The following is a 22328-nucleotide window of genomic DNA, read 5'->3' on the forward strand; positions in this document are numbered from 1 at the left end:
CCCTAGTGATTGAACTATTAGCCTCATGTACCTGTGACAGGCTGAATACTAGCTACTTATGGGAGAACCAAAGGAATAGGAACATGCAGGGATGAAGGATATAATGCAACTAGGGATACTTTTCCCAGATGTGGAATCTCCAATAAATTAAAAAAAAAAGGAAAGAAACAAAAAGCAAATGCTAATAGCATGCTTCAAAATGTTTGACATAAGTAAAAAACTTTCAGCTCCATAATTTTCTCCCTTAAGCTTATCAGGGAATAGGCACTTAACATGTATTTAAGACATACCCAGATCCCAGCAATATTAATCAAAACCACTTAGATGTATTGATGGTGAAAATATATAGTGGAAGAAAATGAATGATACAGTAATATTAATTAAAGACAGAGTGCTATTATTTCTCAAGGTTTGACTTCCAGCTGTCACACACTCTTTTGAAATGTCTCCTAAATAGTCTTTTCCCCTTCCAATTTGAGCACCAGAGAGGGATCTTCTGAAAGGATTGCACCCCCATTTTCAACATACTGCCAGTGCTGTCATTCTTCATTTCACTTCTGATCACCGAGATGCACAGGAGCAAGTTCTACAGTCCCTACCCAGGAAACACTTTTGAAGTCTTGGAGTATTGGGGTTGGGCTTATTCTACCCACCTGGGCATGTATTAGTCTCCCAGATAAAAAGAGACTTTTTAAATTATTAGATATTCCTGCACAATTATTCCCAACTGTTGTTTCATTTTGTCCATGTGTCTCACAACAGATTCTGTAGTTACTTCTGTGTGCAACTCACGTACCGTGTTGCCACAGTTCATGCAAGTAAATCCCAAGATCTCCATCTTAGGGCAATTAACTTATTTAGTCAAACTCAGAAAATGGAACAAAATGATCGTTCCCAGTTCTGCAGCTACCCAGTTCAAATCTAAGTAGAACTACTAAAATAGAACAAAATGTGTATTTTGTCTTTGTTCCTGTGTATTCATATGCTCTACACAAAAACCCTTGGAGGAATTTCAAGTAGGTGATTGCTGGTAATCATTTTGTTTAAATGTGCAAGGTTGCACAGGACCTCTGTCTACTAGGAAACAGAATGTTCTCACTCAATTATATTAGCAATCATTATTTCAATAGTGGAAACTTCCACAGTAAATAATACAGACTTTATATCGTATTTAAGAAGAAAAACTATGCTCTTTAAAATCACCAGGGACAAAAAACAGTCAGGCTGGGGAAGATTTTCTGTTTGCTCTCAGCAAGTGAAATGAAGCTATGGGATTTTGGCCATAATGCTGTGGTACCCTACGGAAAAATTTTTTTAAAAAAGAAAATTACTATTTACACTTAGATACTGAAGTGAAAATTTTGGGATACTCTTTTTACCATTATGCTCATGTATAATGCAATGCTGTTTTCACATATATATTTATATGTAAAGACAAACTATGTATTTTAAGAGGTGGGGTTGTTTTTACTTAGCATGAGGGATTTTGTCACAGACATGTTGCAATATGCCTTCCAAGGAAATGGTGAGATCCCATAAGCATTTATGTTAGAGAGCTGTGTAGCTGGTCACAGATAATATCACTCCTCAACTCTCTAGAGAGCTCAGACAGGGTTATTTATAATTAAAGTTGTTGTTTAGTCATGTTAGATTCTCTTATTTCTCTGCAATTTATTTTTAAAATCTTTGCAGATACCATCTTTTTACTGTTAAACCTACATAAGTCTGAAAATGAAAATTTGGCTTGTATCCTGATAAATAATTAAAATTTTGGCTTCTAATTTCAAAGAAATAATAAAAATTGGTGCAGATTCCTGTTATAAGTCACAGTTTCTTATGCTTTTTGGTTTTAAATATTGTGATATTATTTTGCTTTTTGTTGCTAGCACCTGAGTATTGTAAGACAAAAATATCATAAGCATTAGAAAGGTTATTAATTTTGTAAGCCCTCTTGCACTACTAGTCTGGTTTTGCTCTGTGCAGGTTATTGTTCTGTTTGACATCTTTGTCATACACATGATGTATATTTTCTGAAATCTTCAAGGGAAAAAAAATGAATTCTCTTCAATAGTAGCATGCAGTTAATTACAGTGAGCAGGCATATGCAGTATTTTAAGGGACCTAGCAGATTAAATAAATTTTGCAATAAACTCTTTCTATCATGAGCACAATCTCTCTGCTCCATTTTTCTAATGCTGACCCTCAGTTTTGAGAGCACAACCTGGTCCCTTTCAAATTATTTTTTCCTGGGAAAGAAAAAGGCAGAAAACCAAAGCAAAATAAATTAATTCCAGTGATATCCTGAAGCTTATTTAAAGCTTTTTGAAATTTTCTGTGAAGTGGATAAACTTTGTGCCAAAAAGAACCTTTTCCAAATTTGCTCAATTGTTAAATTAAGAGAAAGTGTTTCTGTCAGTCTTTTAAATTTACAATCTGTGACATGACCAGGCTCATTTATTTGCTTTTCTTCTGGTGCCATTCCTAGAAGAATCTCTTCTTACTTTTGTGTCCAGTGGATTTCCAGAGACATAGGATCAGGATTCAAAGCCAACATGATTCTGCAGGAGTAAGTGAGGTGCAGCATTCCACCGAGGCCAGCAAAGCTGCAGCAGTATGCAGGAAGATGCTGCCACTCTTCTGGGGAAAGCACAGCTTTGGTGGGCTGGTCAAAAAGGCACCTTCTGATGTTACGTTTTAAAAGAACGGTTCACAGAAAATAGGACTAGAGTTGGTGTCTGTCTCACTGACACTTCCAAAAGTAGAGATGTGGTCCAGAATACATAAATACACTCGAGGTGTGCTGAATACAGCAGACTTCATTTTACATAGACACTCACTACTCTAGGGAAGTATCTATTGACTGGATGTGCTACATCCAGCCCCATTGGAATATGGTCTCTTGGAACTGCTGCAATATGAATAATAAATTGTAAGCAGTGCCTCACAACATCTGTTCTTTTTTATGCTGTAATTCTATGCAACTATGAAACTTTTGTGGATACCCATGCCACTTGATTGTAAAGAGTCACCAGCTGCTTGGGCTATAGACAGGACAGATTTGAAAGCAAAGATTGTAATGAAAAAGTATGTCGCACTGATCTACCTATATACATGCGTTGCTCTGCTTTCTTTGCCTTTGAGGACTAGGTGTGGTTGAAGGTTCCTCCAGAGGATGAAAGGAGCAGGGAAAGAAAATTCTGAGAAGCATGTATTTATGTGAAAGCCACCATGTCCTTGTTTAGAGATAATACTGTAGTAGAAGACCATAAGTAAAAGAATCCTGCATGTTTAATTATTTCCTTGAAAATTAACAACAACAAAAAAAGACATTTTGTAAACCTTAGGGCATATACTCAGTAGGTATTAATTGCTATGGCTTCACTGATAGCAGTAAAGCAATGTCAATGCAGATTAGCTATAAATGTCCTTCCCTGGCTCAGTTTTAATTCATCCTGTAGTTTATGAGAAAGATGATGTTGTCAGTTCATTTGAACACATTACCAGTCATATGAATAAAACAGATTTAGAGGTAGCATTTAATCTTTCATCTAGACATCTCTGAGCTTTTTCTGTAAAATTACAGAAATCAAAAGTAACTGAAATATAAAGAAAGAAAGAGTCAGTATTAAAGTTTTAGACTTGCCCACTATAAAGGTTGCATCTGTGGCATCAAGTATCTGCCATTACTTCTACACATTGTAAAAACAGTAAAGGAAATGGATGTCCAACATTTTGTGTCACTATTGACATAAAAGCAACTAAATATTCCCTTTTACCTTTTATTGCTAAAATCCTTAGCTGAGACTCTGCAACTGTTCTTCCTGAAAATCAGTGTTACAAACAGAATACCTTTGTCTTTGGAATCCAAAACAGCTATCATAAAAAATAGAGACAAATAAGTATAGAGAAAAAAAGGTCATTTTTTAACGAGAAGAACCATTTTTATTCCAGAGGAACTGTGCTGATGGGTGGTAGTTTTCAGTTGAAATCTACTCTGAGACTGCCTTGTGAGGGAAGTGTGCTTTACAGGGACTCCCCTAGTCCTGGCCCAGGACTACACTCAACACAAGTCTGTTGGAGCACACCAAAGCTCTCAACCCTTTCCTTTGTGCCTTTGCAAGGAAACAAAGTTCAAGGAGAGGTGTGAGGGGGTGGGGGAGTTATACGTGGCTCCATTGATTCCCAGCATGGAGTTAATCTGCAGCTCAAGTACATGCAGCAGGAAGTTAGCAAGGTCACCAGGCAGAGTCTTTCCTCTCCAGCATAGACTGCGTGGGTATTGTAGCTGTAGGTAACTTGATCATTTAACACTGTTTATAGCTCAAAATTTGAAATATATACCCATCCTTCCCATATAGAACACGGGCAGAAAGTGATACCTCGCACTAGCACAAAATGGTAAAGAAGTATAGACAGTGAAGCTTGTTCAGCTTTTCCTTCTTATTTTGCATTGAGGAGGGGAGTTGAGTTTGTATAGTTTTGCATGACATGAGCTGTAGGAATTGTGGTAAAAGTACAGAACCCAGACACCATCCCCAGAAAAATGTAACCTCTGCTCTTCCACAGTAGATACTATGTGATTTTCCTGTTCAGGAGAACTGTGGATTTAAAACCAGCTTCAGTCTTCAATATGGGGGAGGGGGGGGGGAAGGGGGAAGGAGAATGGACAACACACCACGTATATTTATTACTTTATCTCCTTATCCCTAAAATTTCTTTATTCCAAATCATACAGTATACAGCAGGCCTTTGGTGAAGCAGGGAAGACGCACTGAAGTCTGGGCATGTGAGGCAAAGAATTCTTACTTAATTTTCACCTGACAACTCAGGTACTGTCTGGCCATTTTTAGTGTCAGAAGCAGAATGAATGATTGCCAGCAAAAATGAGTATAGTGCAGGTAAGAAGGCAGGTTTTTTTGGAAGTGTGACCAAATCTTTGGTTTATGATTTATTTATTTCATAATATATTTATTTATTTTGATACAGCACCCACTGAATAGGACCTGAGACTGTAAAAGGAATTAAAAGGGAATAAAGGCTTCAGTCATGGATTAGAGTACAGGCCTGCAGGGATGCTGAATTGAAGGTTTGAGTAAGCGAATGGATTGTGAAATGTTCCTAGAACAGCATATGTAAAACAAAATGAGAGTCCTGCAGCAAAAAAACAACCTCTGCCATCAAATGCCCCCCTCTCCACAACTAAGGACAGCACCAGGAGTACCCAGAATGACCCAGCAGCTTAGTTCTGAGAAGGACATGAGAGGGCAATGCAGTGGGGACCTGGATATCAATGTTCCCACAGTAAGCAGCCTAGATAGGAAAAAGGAGAAATGGAAGCAAATATGAGTCGATATTTTGTCAAAAAAACACCACCACAAAATATAAGTGCAGCAACAGAAACTAGCTGAAAAATGCAGATGACACCTATAAAAGTATAAGCTTCTTTTGAGTGGATAATTTGCAGAATTGCCAATGTTAAAATGCTATTAATAGTAACACACACCTGTAGATTCTGTATGAAGCTGAATATCTCTGCTTAAATGTTAAAGTCACCTTACCTGCTCCAGGCATAGATCATCCAGCAGAGATCATCCATAGCATGTGTTTGCTATGAGCATGGCTCTGAAGTTAATCAGAGTTTAAGGAGGTTTTCAGAGATAAATAAATACGTAAATAAAACAAACAAAAAGGTCAGAACATAGTTGTTTTCTCGAATAATTTTTCAAGTAAGAGTACACCAGAAAAGGATGGTGTATTTATGCCAGCACATCTTGCCACAGGGGAGACCAGTCCTCACTGGATTCCTGTCACCAATGAAGCTTTGAACATTCTGAATAATGAGAAAATATCATAATTGTGAGAAGTAAAAACAAATTTATCAGATTATTTAGAACATTTCCTTTATATTCATGTTGCAATGGAGAAAAATATTAACTTCTGTCTTTCCAAATTAACAATACAGAAATTGTTGTGCTAGAATCAGCTTTAATTGAAGTGAGTGTATCATCACCAAGCTGAGTGTTCCTACACCCTTGTGTCTCTAAGGTACCAGTCCTGCTTAGCTCATTGTGACCTATGAAAAGGAAGCATCAGTACATAAATGTCAGTTTGTCACTCTTTCTTGAGGGACAATGTTTTTGCAGCACTAACTAACCTCAGTAGTGGTTTGACAGGTGCTTAGGTAATTTTCCTGGCCTACAAAACTCAGCATTTGTTGGCTATCACTAGTCTCACAGGGCACAATAACTTCAAAAATCATTTTTTACTTCCCTCTAGGAATTGAAAAGTTCATCCACTGTAATCACTGTTTGATTGATATATAGGCACAATTTCTCTGTCACTGACTCACACTTCAGCTTAGCCATTTTTTAAAACAGAAGCCAGGTAACAGGGGGTTACAAGGACTGTGATCAGTGTGTACTAAAAAGGCTGACAGGATATTGGTCAGAAGCCTGAAGTGAGATACTTGCTATTGTAATTTTCTTTTCAGATTCAAAGATCAGATTAAAATATTCGTGTATCAGAATTAATTTGGAAGAGTAAAACCCCTAGGAAATGCTGTTTTACCTTCTTTTTTCTTTCCCTTTTACATTAGATAAATGTAAAAAATATACGTATAAATAGTATAAATAAATAAGGATAAAGATAAGAAGAAAAACAAGTAGAAGAAGAACAAGAAGAAGAGGAGGAGGATTACATATGTACTTTGAACCCCCATTGAGGTTCATCTCTATCTAAACAGCATGTGGAAACACTTTTCCATAAAATGTTCTGTATGCTTAATACAATCTGTAAAAGAGTATCATAGAAGAGAGCAGTGAAATGTTTGGGCACGTTGTTTACTTTCTAATTCACAAAGCCAGTTCCTTCCCAAGCCTACAGGAAGGCTGAAGCCTTCAGCTGGTGTTGATCTGGAGAGAGGGAGGACCAGCCACCATGGCCCTGGCTGTGTTTGGCACCACTTTGCATTTCAGCCCTATGCTTCCTGCCCACCCTCCTTTCCCCAGCACTGAATCCCTTATTTTTGGGTTACAGGAGGTTTCGTTTCATCGGGCACTCACACTACCTCACCACTGCTGGGGAGAACAAACAGCATCCCAGCCTGTAAAACTGTACTTCCTAGCAACATGTTTGAAACTACAGCTGCCTGATATGGCTAATGAATTTTACAATCAAAAGCTAAAGTGAATTAGCTGTAGCAGATGTTTTTACTCTGGGAACTACCAGACCTTTCTGGCCGCTCATTTATCCTTCAAGAGGATAAAACTCTGCACTTCTATTATGTGTTGTCATTGGAGCATTGCACAACTTTATCAAACTTTTTATTCTGGAAACTGAATTAATTTTCTGCAAGGGGTTTTTTGTGTGGCTCTTTAATCACATTTACTGGGGAACATGTGTACTGTAAAGTTGGAGAGCCGATTACGGCTTCTAGAAAGGCCACTTTCAAAAGGAAGCTGCCCTCACTCCTGAGGCCTCCATTTGAAGGTCCTCGGGTTTTGTGAAGAGGAAAAAATTAATTACTATTTTAATAACGAAGCCAAGCCTGCTGAAAATCCTCTTAGAGAGTAGCTGGATGATGTAATGGCTAGCGGGAGGGATATTGAAAACAGTGACCACACAGCCTGCCCTTCACTCTGCTATTCACAACCTGTAAGATGATACGGGCTGCTGGGTCACACATGAGGGAATTGAAAGCACAGCGCTGCTGGCTTGGGGAGAGGGGCCTTGGAGGCAACACAGCAATGGGAGTTCATCTGAAAATTAACATCTGCCAACACCTGCCCTGCAAGATAGCCCTGGGGCTACAGCAGGGAGCACCCTTGTACCCCCAGCCCCGCCCCATTGTACAGACGCCCTCTGCATGGAATCCCAGTGAAACAGGGACCCAGGGGCCAGTTGCTGGTCTCAGAGAGCTGGCCAGCCAAAAGGTGCATTAAACCAGTGCTCAGACACTGCAATAAACCCCACTGTGCAAACGGGCAAGAAGCTTTGTTGCCTTACTGATAGTAAGTAATTTGGAGGTACCTCTGCTGCACCTGGAGCTTTTTTGCATTTAGGATGCTTGACTTTTGACCCACAGCTTGCTGCAGAGACCCCCTCGCACATAATGCTGGCTGCCATCAGCAGTGCAAGGAGAGCTGCAAATGAGAACTCCAAGTTGAATGTAGGGTCACAGCATGGTGAAAGCAAACATGCTTCCCAGCCCAGAAGGACAGAGACCACAACAAGCATCAGCCTCTGGCAGGGACGCTAGGGAAAGCAGGAGTCTACCTGATTGTAAGCATCTTATGGGCTTGTAAAACTTCCGAGCATCAGCAAGGAACCAAAGGAAGGAAAACGCCAAACACTGCTATCTCTTGGCTGTTATTGAACCGTGGCAGGTTGGCCAGCCTGCTTCTATCTCATCCTAAGACTTCCTTTTTTACAGATTTTAATAAAAATTGGACCAAAACAAACAAACAAAAGCACAGTATAGATGAGTGACAGGTGATGGACCAGATTAGAAAAACTGTTAAGAAAGAAATAGTATCTTTATGATAATCATGAAAATAAGACTACATTCTTTATTTTTTTCAACTTTTCAACTTGCATATTTCACTTCTCCCCAAAATTACATTTGATATCAGAAGATTAGAAGATTATAAGGCACTGATGTGAACCTCTCAGCTAGGATTATAAATTGTGTGATAGAGCAATTTCTTTGATATCAATATGGGGTTTTTATGAATTGTGAAGAAAAGCAGGTGTATAAAAATAAAACCCACATAAAATATAGATTTTTATTGCACAAGTTAATGCCAGCCGTAGGCTACAATAAATTGCATATTTTCTGTTTCTAAAAATCTTTCTAAGCTTTTTTAAAAGCATCATAATTGCTTGCTAATATGTGAAAGCTATAATTTTGCAGGAAGCAGAATAGGTTTTGGTCACCGAAGAAACTTGGGAACTTCTGCAATATATTTCAGTTCTGATCCTCTTCTGTAACTTTTCATGCCTCCCCTTTCTCCCCCCTAAACACATAAATATGTGAGTGGCAGTGTACAGCCTGAAACTTCAAAAGATTAGGAATTTATGTGCAGCACCATCCTTTGCAGAGGACCGCATTCAGAGCTGTATGTATAATTCCACTAGTTACACTGTAAAAAAAGAGGCCTAAGGGCAAGTTATTCACAGAGACAAAAAGCTGAACTTCAAAACATTTCCAGCTGGTGCAACCTTACTTCCATTTATCCCCAAAGTCACTGTCAACCCACTATGGCCAGACTTCATAGATAGAGGAGATAATGGCAAGAGTGGTTGCAAGGGAGCTGCCCAAATAGCTCCAAGAGGAGATCCCAAAAGTGCATGTGACACCTGTGTCAATTGCTATTCTGTCATCCTTTCATCCCACGAATCCTCTTGTTCACAGCAGCAGCTTTTGGGGTTTGGGGATACCTCCTATCACTATTGCTGTTTTGCCTGGGCAGCCATCCTGTCTGCTCCCAAGTTCAGGCAACCTCACTTCCCATGCAGTGCCCAGGTGGGTCTTTGCTTTTCCCCTTGGGGTTCTCAGACCAGTGTGCCCATCTCAGCTCTCAGGAGAGGTTTCCTTTCCTAGTTCTGCAAGCAGGAGTCACCATATTATTTGTTGGCCTCCATCAGTTGCTTTTCTTTCCCTTGATTTACTCGGGTGCCAGCTCCTCATCCACCTGAAGTTCTGCACTCCTCAAAAGGTACAAAAAACTCTCCTTTCAGCCTGCTGGTTCCAGAGAGTGCATGGTGCTGCATGCACACCCCTTGTAATGGCACAGGACACCACCTGGGCATGTCTGTGGGACAAGCAGAAGCAGAAAAAGTATAACTGAAATTGCATTTTAAGGATTAAATTTATTTTTACTTCAAGACAAATATTTTGCAAGTGTTCTTGAAGTTGACTGAAGAGGGAAACCAAAGCTGTCATTCAGGTTCTTCAAAGGGGAAGAGTCTGAAATGGAAAAATAGCAAAGAACTTGTCTGCAAATGCTTCAGCTGGAAATGTATATAATGTCGTTGAAAAAAGTTCAAAACTGAAAACAAAGCAAAACACGAAACTGAAAACAAAGCAAAACTTCCTGTTTTGCGTGAAACACCATATTTTCCATAATACAATGTTTTCTTTGGGGATCAGAAAGCAGAGTGTCAGAACTCATCCACTTACATCTGTGTGAGAGAAAAAAAATATGATGGACATATAAGAGTGACATTTCATGAATTTTGTACTTGTAATCAGGGGAAAAACAGCTAATGCTCTCATGTTTCAAAGAAATTGAAAGAAGAATGATTTTAACAACCACAGCATAGAAATGTAACTTCTTTCTTCCTTGTACAATAATAGAACAATAATGGAATAATAGAACAAATACTAAGCAATAAAATCATTAAACATGTAAAAGAAGATGAAACGCGTGTTGTAAACAGCTTAATTTTATAAAGAGCAACATTCATCAGACAAACTTAATTCACCATTTCCTTGATTTACTACTTGTGGGTGAGTAGTGATTTTATTCGAGTTTTATTATGTGGAGAATATATGCACATAATTATGAAGTTAGAAGACATGCCTGGGTGTTTACTTTATGAAACACAGCATCTGGCACAAATCTCATCAGCCTCAAGTGGAGGTGTAGGAAAATAAGCCCTCCTCACCTTTTTCTCTTTTTTTCTCTGTATTAAAAACGAGAGTTTGGTTTGTTTCACAGGCCGTGTTGAAGAGGCAGGGATTGCCCTGATCAGGATTGGTAGATTTTATAGTGGCAAGTGGTTAGAACTTAATGAGAAGAGACGTGATATAGGGGAGAAAAAGTGCTATTCTGTATTTGTCTACAAGCATGAGGACTACAATACAAACTGAAAATAGTTGCAATAATGGAGCTAAACAAAGAACCTGGATGAATGTTACCTCCTTTAGTACTCACAAATCAAAACACGATCTTCAAGGTGAAAGAATTGGAATAATCCAGAATCAGTTTCAGTAACTGTGTCCTTAATGGAAGCTGAAGGGATTGATATAATGACAAATTAAGACTTTTCTCTCATATACAGGTCATTGAGGTACAGTGGCACTGTAATTCTCCACGTTTTGGTGCTATCCTAAAGTATCACTAAGAGCCCATGTTCATTCCTCCGAAGTCTCCTCGGCTTCTCTGTGAGGAAGACATGAATCATTTGGGGCCCAGCATCACCTCATGCTGGAGGCAAGCTGGACACAGCACATACTGAGAATAGCTAAAGTAGTTCATATCCTTTGCTCCGAAGAGTTGCAACATCAAATGAGGATCATTAGTAGTGATGCAGGCATCCTTTTTGCAATGAGTAGATTCAGGCTGCCAAGCAACGAATCAGAAGAGAGCATCCCTTAATCCTCACCAAAACATCATTGCCGCACCTGCTGCAAAGCTCAAAAGGTTCACATCTCCTGGATTTTGCTCCTTAAACCACTTGCTGCAATTTTAGGCCAATGCAGTGCAAGAAACTCTCTGAAGGAGGAGAGCCTCAGCTCTTGTGCCCTTCCCTGTGCCCAGACAAGTACTGTTCCTCTCCCCAGTCAGAGGAGCACATGCTGCATGGAGAATGAGAATGAGAGAGGAAAGTAGCTCAGGAATGAAGTGGCAGTATGAAAGAGATGGGTTATTTATCTGGCAAAAAGCATGGAGGCAATCATTTGCCAGAACTTAACGTAATTCAGTATTTGCAGCTGCAAGCAGGGTATCTCACCACATCCACAGTAACAGCAAAAAGGGGAGACAACCATATAACTTACCATATGGTATTTTTTGTCTGTTACATAACTGTAAGAGTACGCTTCAGGGGTTTATTTTCAGTCATAGACATGTAGCTTTTAGAAAATGTAAAAAGGAAATCTCTCTGACCCTTTCCTTGTGATAAGCTAGAGTATCATATAATGTTGTGCACTTTACCAATTGACTTACAGAATGATATTCCAATTTGAGAAGGAAGGTCTCAGATAATAGCTTCCCCTTTTTTGTGGCAGAGCAGCCATGCAATAGTAATTTAATTTGCTCTTGAGAAAGTTCGTATGAACATCTATTCTGCCCATGTAGTTCATTTTACAAAACAAAACACAGATGAAAGACCACAGTCCTGATACACTAAATCTTCTCTGATGAAAAAGATTTTTTAAATCACCAATCTCAAGCACTGATCACAGTTATCAAACAAGTTGTGGAGTGAACTACATTGTATAAGGGTAAAAGCAATGGCTGTCTATCTGTAATCGAAAACATTCTCATAACTGAAATCTAGGCCATTCTCTTGCATTAAGTAGACTCCTTTCAGTCAGTATGGATGAGAGAAGCTGTTTAAAAGGCAGTAAGCAATCTAACCTTTTTAGTATCCTTATCAAATCTTTATCCTGCAAAGTATTTTTGGAAAACAAAATACAATGCTACACATCGTGAAAAAATCTGAAATCAACAAGTCTCACTAAAGCTACAAGATGTGTTTTACAAACCTTCAGCCTTTCAGAGTAGGTGATGTGAATGTTTTTCAGAACAAATCATATACACTACTTTGGCAGTAGTATTAGTTTCTTTATGTCTTGAGAATCTTCTAAAATTTCTATGCGGTTGCATACATTGATATATGGGAAAAAAATAATCTCAAAGAGGGAAAAAGTCATGGTTATTAAATAAACAAGCTTTATGTTTAGCTGCTAGCTTTCTCCTCAGACTACAGTGGAGGTTTAATGCTCTGATAGTCATTGAACACCAACAAATATTAACATATCTGGATCTCAGTCATCCCAAATCAACATGTTTGAGTTTAAGAAATGCACTTTGTGAAGGTAAGTCTTCTGTCAATCCTGGAAGGTACATTTGAGACCTGATCTGCTCTATTTACATTTCTTACTCAATAAAAAACGTAAAATGTTGAGCTTAGACCAGTAGAGGATGTGAGCGTTGAAAGCAGTATTTAAGTGCATCAGTGCAGAGTTGCAGTCTTGAAAAAGGTCATTCACTTACTGCTTAAATTCTAGACATTATTTCCTGCTTTTAAGAATAAATATCAAGACACGTAATGTTCCACAACATGGCTGTGCATATCATGCCTTACACTTGGAAGGATAATTTGTTTTTTTGCTTAGTTCCCCTGAAAGGCTTCCATAGGTATGCTTCCTGGTTCCAGCAATCTAACTTCAGAGTTCTGCTGAATCCCAAAAGATCCTGGGCTAGCACAGGACATGCTTTGGGGGCATGAAAGGGGACAAATCATCTGCAGTTGATTGCATAACACATCTGCCCTTACTGAATGAACCTGAACAACAAGGCTGAGGTACTTGGTGTCCTATAGGTGTTAGACAATTCTTTCTATCTGGCTTAATGGACCGAACACAAACTTCTGTATAAAATCTTTTGTAGACTCTCCTATTTATCTTTTTTTTTTAAGCCTGTATGAAGGTAGATGATATACTCAGCATAACTGAGGATGAAATTAAAAACAAGCTAAAAAAAGGTTTCCAAATACAGTGTATGCACTGCAGTTCAGATGGTAGGAAGGCAGCAAAAGAATAGTCTTTAAAGTCTGAGTCACCAGTTCAAATTCATTGAAGGTCAGTAGTGACCAAATAAATTTATCTTCATGAAGTGACTTGATGGCATCAATGCATTTCCCAGTGGACATGTGCCAGGTTACAGAAACTGCCATCACAAGTAGCATCCTTAATGAGTCTCAACAGACGGAGCAAAACATTGAACAGAGTCTAACATTTTTATAAGGGGTGCCCCTTCTAGGTCACTGCTAGAACACTGTGGTGACACTCAGCCTCTCACTGGTGTAAGAAGCCCCTCAAACCATATTCTCAGATATTTTAACTTCTGAGATTGTACAACTTCTTAAACACTGCCTTCTTCCATAAAGTACAAGATAAAACTGCATCTGCAGAGAATGCTCTGAGGGTGCAGAGGCGATAATACATATGGGTTAAATATTGCTATGTTTAATGATATGTCGTATGGTATAGTTACACTCACAGTGGTTCACTGGAATATATACTACATCACAACATTGTGTGTGTTTTTTCTGCTTTAGTAACAAAAAAATAGAATAAAATATAATAAAGCCACAGTCACCAAGATGCCTGTTGAAGGAGAAATTGTAGTCTCAAAAATAACAAATGCCAAAATACATGGGGTTTTGGAGGAAGGAGAGGCAAAAGAAAGCCAGGAGAGCTCCAGTGAAAAGGGAAGGGTGAAGGCAGAACAGTATGAGTTTTTCATAGTCTAGATTCCATGCAATGCTTGTAAAAATCCTTGCCAAAAAAAACCTAAGTAAGATTTTATACATGTTTCTAATTATTAGGAGTATATGTATGCATAAGCTTATATAGTAGAGCATGTGCACATACACCGTTTCTTACATGATAACCTGCTGTTAAAATCACACAGAGAAAATAATAAGTAAACATGGAAATTTTCTACCATAGAGACTAACATTTTGCAGACAGTTATTTTAGATAACCTTTTTTTTTTGAAGCTTTCATAATACTCATAAAAAAAAAGCTAGATTCTGAATTCGCCCTAGTTTTTAGAAGCCTGATGAAGTTACTCTGCAAAAATCTGACCCTGGATGTCAGAAGGTGGATTTGGGAATATGAATAAAAACTGTCGGTATTCAATGCATATACTCTGTATATCTGTATTCAAAGACAGTATACTACAGGTATGCCTACCAGCAGAAAGCCCAGCATTTTGAAAAAAGTATTAAGCAGGCATTCCCAGCAATGAGTCCTTACTCTGACACACCACACGGCTGCCTTGCACTGCAACCAAAACATTAATGCAGCCTGAGCAACTTTAAAAATCATCAAAGCAAGTTCTGTCTCTCACAAAACTTTTATTCTGAGGGCTGTGTAAACAGAGCACTGTCTCTTTAACTGATTTTATTTTCCTCCCTCTCTCTCTTTTTTTTTTTAGTTTAAAGATTACATTTAATATCTATTTCCCAGCAGTGTACAAACTGACATCATCTACTCATAAAAGCGGAATGCTTTGCTTTTTTAAGCTTCAAGCTGAATAACAAATTGCCACAGATGACAGCATAAAAGAATAACAGAATGGAATCAAAAGAAAATTCATTGTCAACAGAAACCCCCTGCTGAGGAATTTCAATTTCATATATCTAATTATCCCTGTCAGTTGGAAGAACTGACAAAAAGCATTCTTTGTTCTCTCTTTCTGCCTCCCGCATCTCACTCTCAATTAATTCCGGCATACAAATATGACTAATTGTCTTTGCAGTGCTCAAGAGCTCTGTATATAAATGTTCATGAACTGAAAATGATTTGGGGGGTATTCATGCATCGATTTATGATATTTGAACACAATAGACATGCATAATTCAGGTGACCATGTTAGCACCCTCACAAGCCCTTATTACAGAGATTAGGCAGGATTCTCTTTTCACATTCTTTTTTCATATATATGCTTTGTGACAATAACTCACTTTGCACCTATTAGAAGAGGAAGCATTATATGTCTGCTGTGGCTTATTGAAATTGCCATGAACAAGATTACCAGCATTTAAATAACGTAGGGGGGAAGACCAGAAAATATTAGGTACTTTCAAAACCAAGATCAAATCATGTTTTGAAGGTTAAAGTTGGTGGTGGTTTTTCTAATCTTGACTTGATCATTTCAAGAAACCTCTGAAGTGACAGAATTATCTTTACTCACATCCTGTATTGACAAATACTGTGAGGCTAACTTTTATATGATACTCTTTATGTAAATATATACACAGATGCATGCACAGAGAAAGAGGGAAAAAAGAACTTTTTATTTATTATCTTTTCTGCCTAAATGCTAAAGTTACTCCAAGAGAAAGGTTTTTGTATCATGACAGAATTAAAATTCATAATCCACACTTGAAGAATTTTATATGTAACTTCACTCTTCTAGCTCATAATAAAATGTCCCGTCACATTGGTATTTTGTGCTTCCATCATTGTACTTGTTATAATCATGATTTCTCTTTTTTTTTTTTTTTAAAAAAAAAAAACCTCTCTGTTGATCCAGCTGCATTACTTACTAGGACAATGATCTTGCCCATAATATGAACTCTTCACCTGCCCCGAAAGCACAGCATCAGGCCTTTGCTAGATGGAGGGACTGAGTTGATCATGGAGCTGCAACAGTTACTGCAATGTTGGCACCTTGGTTTCCCATAATCACACTGAATGTTTGGATCCATAAAGCAAAACACTAACACATAAGAACCTAGTATAAAAAAGGCATCAGTTTTAATTTTTTTATTAAGATCAAGCCATTTTTTTCCTCACTGGCTCTGAACTCTGGCATTTCCCCTGAAGAAAAGGAGTTACGTGAGAAGTTACAAGCAAAAATGAAGCCTGAAGAGAGTAAGACCATTTATTACAATGAGTGGCAAGGGTACAGAAATAAAGGTTGAAAAATGGCAAGTTTGCAATGAAAAAAAAAAAAAAGCAAAGTCTGGTCATGCAAAGTCAGGTCATGCAAAGAAAATCCGAAGAGGTTCATGGAGGAGGCACAGTTACTGGGGTTTATAGAGCTTCAGCTGTATTTTGTACCCTGCCTTGGTTTATACCAAGGAATATATATTGATGGAAATTTCTTGTTCCCCATAGAGTGAATTTTTTTGAAGAAGATTATTTTAATTTATTTTTTAAGATTATTTTAAATTGAGATTATGTGAATTTTCAGAGAATACAATTTTAATTACATTGAAGATGTAAAACCCAAGAGACAGAAGATCTTTTCCCCCATGCACGTTATAAACCCATCTTATAAAACAGGAGCTGTACAAAGCCCAGGTCTTCATTTCTTTTGCTGCTTCAAGATGAGCAATGATTGAGGTGGAGAATTGTACAGACACTTGCTTGTTTCCTGAATCCATACAAAACACTTAGACACTTGCATGGAAAACCACGTAGCCTGTGCATAAATTTTTCCATGACACCCAGCAATTTATGTGCCCTTTGTATACAGTTCTCAACGGCAGCTGGCTCCCACTGCTACACGCAGAAAATGTCATGAGCTCAGCAAATAGAGTTTTCCATGTGAAACAGCGCAATGATTTATACACAAAGTCATCATTCACTGAACACCTACAAGAAGCATATGGATCAAGGAAAGGGCTCTCAGAGAAAGTGGGGGTTTGGAATAAGAACAACTATTCAGCCTCCACTACAGGGTCAGGTAAAGCTCTCTGGAATATTGTCCCAAGAAATAAGTACTCTTTTTGTGAAATATTTACTAGTGGCAAAAATAATAGTGCCAAATGACCTGCTCTCCAGAGGCTAGAAAACAGGTGTGAGTACCAATGTGTAAACAAAGATCTCCAGATATTGTGACAATAGCAAATTTTGCAATGCCTGTTGAAATTGGTATTCTGTTAGTCAGCAATCAATAAATAAAGCAAGCTTTCCTATGGGTTTTCTTGTTTTTTTCTTCTGCTAATACCCTCTGAACTTACTATGACTTTTTCTTTACAGGTGTAAGTCAGGTTTTCATACATGTTGCATAAACAACCTCTGTATGCTGATTACATTTGACTTTGGTGGAAGCTGATGGATGTTGAGGCATATGCTTGCTTCTCCAGGTCTCTTGCACTTATCTCTTATATTGCTGTTGAATTAAACACTACTATTTAAAACACTGATTACATTGAGAGTTCTTTGGGGACCTTGTGGAATTAGTTCCCTTTACTAACATCCATGTTTTCAGATAAGTCATAAAATGCTTATTTCACTTTACACAGAAAAATTTCTCTTAGGTTTCCAAGCCAGCAAGTGAGACCATAATATTCTCCAGGCTCTGTTGCAGATTGATGTTGGTTTGGTCTACTCAAGAGGTAATTGATTTTTTTTTTTTAGTCTCAGGCTTGAATTCTGCCCATTCCTTTAAAGGCTTTCCAGTTAGACACAAAGAGAACTACCATATGAGCACCAAGACAACAGCACCCATGTACTGCTGTACCCATACAGACTTCTCCTTATGGTCAGTGCAGTATGCCTTCCTTGCAACATGCTTCTGCTGCTATTAAGCATGTAACATCAGAACTGGAGGAAACCAAGGCTCTGATTAATTCAGGAGAACTGAATAGGCAACTTCTGTACCCACCAGGGCTCCTCCAGAGGATTAGAGCCCTGGTTACCAAACACACAACATCAGTTACTTGCCAGGTTCCACAAAAGATACTTTGGGTCAGATTTTGGTCTGTGACGTACACTTTCTATTACCTGTGAAGTTGCACCATATTTACAACATAGAGTACTCAGTGCTTGGCTCCATTATTTTATTTTTCTACCTTTTTTTTTCTATTTAAATAAATTAACTACAAATATTACAGAGATAAATGAATGGCATAAAGCCAGAAGTGTAAAGACTGAAAGGCTGCCTTAATTTTTAAAACCTCTCTATTGGCTTTTGATTACGTTTAATTTAATTTTGAACCTGCAGAACTTAATGAAGCCATACCTTTGAATTTCCTGGCATTTACCACTTTTGCTCTGATTTGTATCTCTATAGACACTGCTAAGCTCTGTTTAGAAAAATGCTAAAACTAAAACACTCCAATGTTCCTATAAAGCTCTCATTTGAAATCTCAGCTGAAAATATATCTTTACTGACTTGTCTGTATCTATTAATTTTGCTCTCCCTCTGCTATTATTTATCTCTGTAACTGTATTGTTTAACTCCTGTAAAGTGGTTTTGGGATACACTTTGGATGAAAGACACTATACAAAATAAAGTTGTATTGTTTTGTACAAGCTGGCACATACTTCGGTCTGTATAAGCTTGGCAGAGATCTCTCTTACAATGCTTTCTAGTTTCTCTCCAGTCTCTTTTTTTTTTCATCTTTCCCATCTCTTTTTGCTTGTTAGGATGTACAAGAAGAATACATCTATTATAAGTAATAGGTAACTAGAAATTTATTTGCTACACAGAACGTGTCCCTTTCCTCATCAAATATTTTCAAAACCAGGATAATTTTACTGAGGGAGGTAAGGCTGCCACAATCACCCAACTAAAATCTAGGCACAGAAAAGGAACAAAATAATGCATCTGGTATTTTAAACGTAACATCTACTTTGATTTTATAAGCAATCAAAGGTGATTAATGCTTGGGAACGCTGTTCATTATACAAGCCTTTCTGTATCCTTGGTCAAATAAAGCAAGCAGGTGCAAGTCATAGGAGTTACTGATTATTTATGGCTTTTAGATACTTTGTGGGTTTAGCTGGTGAGAAAAGTTTTATTCCACTCACATGGACAAAACACAACCAACTGTCTGGACTGATTAAATTCACATTGTTGCATGAGCACATGGCAGGCAGGGGAAAAATTATAAAATCTCACCGCCTATGCCATGGCAACTGAGCAAACAGCTCATGGGAAGAATGTGAATAATAGAAAATAGCAATATTTCTCTTTGTGTTTTCGCACTTGACAGTTTTATCCCCACATCTGCCTGATGTCCGGTGAACAAGTAAAGTGTTTGTAGTAGCTACTCTCATTCTCACTGATTTGACTCATCTTTAGCTAAGAGTTGTCTCAGGATGACCTATACACATTTTAAGTTTTGGAGAATACAAACCAGGAAATATTTTGGAGGTATATATGTATGTAGGGAAACCACAGGAACAAGAATGTGCTACTAGTGAAAAGGCTTTTAAAATTGGCTTCAGCATACTCATTCAGGATTTCAGATTTCTGGACAGAAAAATGAATGTTGAAATTATTTTTCTGAATGCATTTTAAGTCAAATACAAAACTCCCACAGGGATCATTTAAAAATATGATGTTCAAAATCTCCTAGGCATCTACTTATTTCCCTTCAGTCTATAATATCTGTCACTGTGTGAAAAAACAGACACCAACTCTGCTACTAAAACCAGTTTGTTTGACAAAACTCTGGTTGCATCCATATAACTGAGCTCAGAAGATCCTTCTATCTCTAAAATGCAGGTAGTTGGTTTTGTAGCATTCGGCACGACTTATAGTATATGTGTAATAGGGAATTGGCTTTTCTGAAGCAAAATGTATGTGTCCTCAGTGCTTTTGGAAAACTATGTTTATAAGTGAGGATGGAAGAATTTGACCTTTGTTAGGAATTCCACTTGAAATTGCAAATTCCTCTTAATCCCTGTGCAGGTTGAACTAACGATGTTCTCTATTTCAGGTGGCCTATTTTAGTCATGGTCAGAGGTTACTGTGACAGGCCTGTTTACAGAATTCAGAATTGACTGACAGGGCAATGCCATATTTGGCACATCAGGTATTATGGAGTTTCAGTTATGTTTTTGCAACTAGGCTGGTACAGTCTGATAGCCGTAGTGCAAGGAAATAAAACTTTTAAAAGGTTCAGTATATGTGGCTGATGAAAAAATGATATTGAGTGCTCTTTTTGTCCATCTTAATGAAACTGAGTATTTTTAAAAAAAGGTATTTTAAATATCGTCATTCTATAAAACTAGAAGACTGATGTGTTTTCCAGATTTCGCTGCTGCTGTTGCAGTAGGCAAAATTACTGTTTTTGACAAACTTATTATGAAAAACATATAGAGCTCTCTTTCAGATAAGTAGTGCTACTTTAATCAGATGTGATATCCTGTCATGATTTTTCAAGAATTTACCCTTCTGTTCTGGGAGCTGAACTTTGGGCCAACAGGTCTTGAAGAATCTGCATTCCCCAGCTAATGTAAAAGTCTATGGGTAACTGGAAGATGAGGAAAGGAAAATCACGGAAAAAAGAGACATAGAAAATTGCAACGGCACATACTGAAGAAGAAGATATAAGCAGCACTGAAATATATTCTGTGAAGAATTATAGTCATAGAAACTGCTACTGGACCCAAGCATCAAAACTTTGATATCTAACACATTTGATCAAGAGGAGTATAATTATCTATTAGATCATTGCAGGGTAGGTCTGTTAGCTATTAATTTTTATCAGGAGTGTGTTTTAAGATGGCTTTCCTGGTGGTCCCCCCGGACGATGTTTCGGATTATGTAATGGAGTGCACAAACTGGATTCCCATCAAATCAAATGAAACTGCCAGATGCTAATGGACTTTTGACTCTGTGGGCCCAGCTTAGAGCTATTCCGAAGGAAGTCCCACAAACACACATGCTGTGGACATGAATTTGTCATCATCAACAGCTTTGCTCTGCAGATCTCTTATTGCCTTGTTAATGTAGACAAAGCCCTGGATTGGTAGAGGATTCATGGGACGTCAGTAGACTATTTCACAGTTTTTAAAATAACTTACATTTCACATAGGTTTTGAGACAACTTGTAAATAGCAAGTAAGATTGTTTATAGCTGTACTTGGGGCACTGAAAAGGTACATTGCATGGAAGGCATAATGAACAATGTAGCTTTGATGACACCTATGACTACATTATATAAATTAGCAACTCCTTTAATCTGGCTCAGTTCATTTTCTAGCACATCTGTCTGGTCAAACAGAACTTCACTTGTCTCATCAAATGTGATGGATATCATGATTTTTTCTCACCTACTTATGCCCTGCTAGGCAAACTTATCAGAAAACTGTGACAGAAAAAAAATGTAAGCTAGAGATATTCAGGAATGCCCAAAGTATTTACAGAGAAAGTTCATACACAGTGCTAACATCTTCCCTGAGTAACGTTTCCATTAATTTGGAACAATTCTAATAGTCTCATTTACACAGGAAGAAATCTGAGCTGAGAGCTAAAGCACATTTAACTCTACACACCAAATGCAAAGGAGAGGGTATACAGCTAATAATTATTTCTGAAAGTAAGAATACTTCTGGACCCAGCTCAGTTTACACTAAGGCAAAATGGAGTTCTGCTATTTAATTTAATGAAAACAGGACCAAACCCTGTGCACCACTTGTCCCTATGAAATAATTTGAATGGGCTGAGGAGAAACACAATAGTAGAGACCGGGAATGAAAAACACCCACAACATTATACACCTTCAATTCACCAAGGAGAGCTTTTCTCATGAAGGGGTATATTATTCCCTTATGTGTATGTGGCTTCCATTACCAGCAATGGGAGTTGATCACACACAGAGAGGAGAATGGACTCCTCCATCTGACATCTCACTGGCTGCCTGGTATAAAGCCAATAGACAATGCCAAGTTATTCTGTTCGAGCTACTAATTGGAATCATGTTGTATATGGCTGAAGTTTGTTTATTTTTATGAGAGCATTAAAATTTCAGAAGAGCTGCATTTGGATCTCTCTTACTGCACACACACATACTACAGGCAATCTCCTTGTTTTACATGACATGCAGGGGTAAAGCATACATGC

Source organism: Melopsittacus undulatus, chromosome 1, assembly GCF_012275295.1.
Source record: "Melopsittacus undulatus isolate bMelUnd1 chromosome 1, bMelUnd1.mat.Z, whole genome shotgun sequence".
NCBI lineage: Eukaryota > Metazoa > Chordata > Aves > Psittaciformes > Psittaculidae > Melopsittacus > Melopsittacus undulatus.